The following is a 3,260-nucleotide window of genomic DNA, read 5'->3' on the forward strand; positions in this document are numbered from 1 at the left end:
TATTTGCCAACCCAAGTATGAACAAATTCGTGAAATAATTATTGAACGTAACATGTAAGCATGCAACAGAGTAATTGAAAGCAACATTGGTACCCTAGTCCTAATAACATCCAAGTGACTTCAGTTATCTGTGGAATAGGAATGTTGACATGATTTCAGCCTTAGTTCTCGTGTATATTTCTCGTACTACACACCCTCTAAATCTCTGAAAATCTAATCTTCTACTACTACATCGCACCACTAATAACATCCAAGTGACTTCAGTTATCTGTGGAATAAGAATGTTGACATCATTTCAGCCTTAGTTCTCGTGTATATATTTCTCGTACTACACACCCTCTAAATCTCTGAAAATCTAATCTTCTACTACTACATCGTACCAAAGAGTGTGAAACCTTCACTTTCGCGATGGAATACTTTAAAATCGGAACTGATTGTAACGAATAATCCACAAAGTAATTATTTTAATCAGCAAAAGTTAGACACATGTGCTTGCTTGAATATGATTGATTCTCTTTTACATAATACATTTCTATATTTTCTATTCCACGATAACGTAATCACCTCTGAATTGAATCTACGATTCTGAAAATATTCAGATCAATTTCTATCCTAATAAAATATCTCTTGTGCTGTTTTTCCTCTTATTGTGACCCTATCAACATCCAGACCAAGAAGAATTTTCCGTTCGCACATTTGGAAAGTCTCTGCCCATCATTTTGATCATAATTCTACCGCTCTTCATTTGTCTCATCTGTGTTGGATACAAGATCCTCATCAAGCAAGTCAGGGACAGTGCAAGCAACAGCTCTTATGGGTAAGTAATGTCAGCAATTAATGCTATCATGTTATAGCTAATAGATCTTATGGGTAACTATTGCTATTGACATGCCATGTACCTTTATAGATGAATAGATTATACAGTGCTACTCATTTGTCCTCACGAAACCGAGTACATTCGAAAATTTAAGTACAGAACCGGAAAACTTCAAAGAATTTTAGGTGAGATCTTATCTTTCACTTTTATTAGGTAGATTTATACATCACACAAGTTAGTACTTCTTCATTACCTATTTTCACATATTTCAGATTTAGTTCGTTGAAGAAAAACGGCGGCTCTCTACGAAGACCAATATCTCCGCGAATAACTGTCAGCACGCCACCCCCTGAACCTGACGATATGGGAGAGAACGAAATCCGAGCAGAAAACGAAACCCGAGCCTACCCGAGTTGATAAATCCGATCTCACACGAATTTCACCGAAACGAGAAACGAAGATTGTCGATGATGGAGTTCAGGTATTTTATGTGTTTCGTGGAGCATGGATAAATAGTAAATAGGTAATTTGATGGGGACTTACATGATTCCAACAGTTCCCCATTAACTAAAAATACGATTTTCGCTAATAACCATAAAACTGCCTAATATAGATAGCATAGAACACTTAGAACAGACTAGTTAGCTTGGTTGGTAGCGCGTCTGCCTTGTAAGCCATGCAGATTCAGAGAAGCAGAAGTTCGATGTTCAGGCCAGATTTGAACAACTGGGCAACAACGTGTACGGTCCTATACGAGCTACACAGCTTACTTCCATTGTAGGTGAGTAATAGAGGACAGAGGACATTAGGGGGTTAACGTCACAGTATAACTGCTAAGGTCTAAGATGTTAAGAGACAGGGATATTACCCTCCATTCGGCGATAAGCTATATGCTTCCTCACATTGACCTCACCTAGTCTGAGTAGACCTCACCTAGTCTGAGTAGGGCCAGAAAAAGCTAACAGTACCTACGCGATTCGCTAGATAGTCACCCATACGGATAACTACCACGCACAACGTTGCTTAACTTCAGAGATTCATAGGGAACTGTTGTATTCAACGTTCTATTGCCACTGCCGATGCCGCTGCCTAATGAATTATTTAAATGGCCCAGAGAAGATGCTTAAAGTTAAGGAACTCCTTTCTGAATTACAATACCCTAATGATCTTATCTCTCATTCTCCTCTGCCAGCCTAGTTAGCTTGGTTGGTAGTGCGTCTGCCTTGTAAGCGCTAGGCCGTGGGTTCGATTCCCGCCCGGGGCGGTTTTTATCCTGGTGGGATATTGTTCGTTCTCGGAACGGCTGGCTTTCTCCTGTCCTGTCTTCCTTCTCTCTTCGATTTCGGGACGAGAAGACCTTAGCAGTTACAGTTCCCTCTGTCAAACCTCTTTTAAAAAAAAAATCATTCTCCTCTTTCTCCTCAGCTCGCGATAACACATCCGCTATCATAGAAGTTCGACTCAGACCCCCACAAGCTCAATGGAGATACAGACTGGATGTATTTGCCAATGGAAAGCGGATCTTCTTCGATCGGTCCTCACTCAAAACTCAACATTTCCACGGTAAATCAGAACTTCTTTACTTTCCACCGGTTCTTACGGTAGAAGTGGTTAGCTAGATTGTATTTTCTTTAATTAAAGTCCGAGAAAGCCAGAAAGCATCATGGAAATTAAAACGACGCCTGAAACCTATATCTTTTCCATTTTCTCATATGATTTATTTGATTTTAATTTGAAGACATGAAATGTAAGCACAGAATTTTGAGCTTATTAAGGAAGCTCTCATTTAATATCCGTTCTCCAAAAGTGAGCCATTGGCCAAATACTGGAAAAACCCAAGATTAATAGAATTAGGTTTCAAGGGGTTCTCATTAATTATTCCCTGTTATCCCTTATCCCTTCGCCCCAGGCGTGACAGTGTACACCCCGTCCTACGTTCTCAACCAGTCAGAAGTCATTATGATGTTCCAATCAGGGGCGGGCGTGGAAGTTGTCGAAAACAAGGGCTTCATGACTGCAAGGATATTCCTGCCCTGGACGTTCATAGTAAGTTAGCTTAAAGATAGTGTTTGGGTGGAAGAGTTCAACCTTGAGAATCCTGCCACCCTAAGTAAAGAAAGTAAAAAAAAAAAAGGATTGAGTGACAGAAAATGCCACGTACATTACCTTCCTCCGGCGCGACATCTTTTGTCTAATAATTTCTAGTCTAAGTTGGATAGTGTTTGGGTGGAAGAGTTCAACCTTGAGAATCCTGCCACTCTAAGTAAAGAAAGTAAAAAAAAAGGATTGAGTGACAGAAAATGCCACGTACATTACCTTCCTCCGGCGCGACATCTTTGGTCTAATAATGTCTAGTCTAAGTTCATCATGCATACCTACCAATGCTAAGGGTCCCACCAAAACTCGATCAAATGGACTAACATACTTTAACTACCTACTGTGT

At 40.0% G+C, this 3,260-nt stretch overlaps 1 long non-coding RNA gene across 1 annotated transcript; it reads left to right on the forward strand.

Moving 5' to 3' along the window:
- The first annotated feature begins 321 nt into the window (after positions 1–321).
- On the forward strand, positions 322–1,417 carry LOC113471743. The gene is made up of 2 exons (XR_003394325.1): positions 322–817; positions 1,090–1,417. It is a non-coding gene; the product is annotated as an uncharacterized LOC113471743 (long non-coding RNA).
- Positions 1,418–3,260: the final 1,843 nt, after the last annotated feature.

Source organism: Diaphorina citri, unplaced genomic scaffold, assembly GCF_000475195.1.
Source record: "Diaphorina citri unplaced genomic scaffold, Diaci psyllid genome assembly version 1.1 scaffold2911, whole genome shotgun sequence".
NCBI classification, from domain to species: domain Eukaryota; kingdom Metazoa; phylum Arthropoda; class Insecta; order Hemiptera; family Psyllidae; genus Diaphorina; species Diaphorina citri.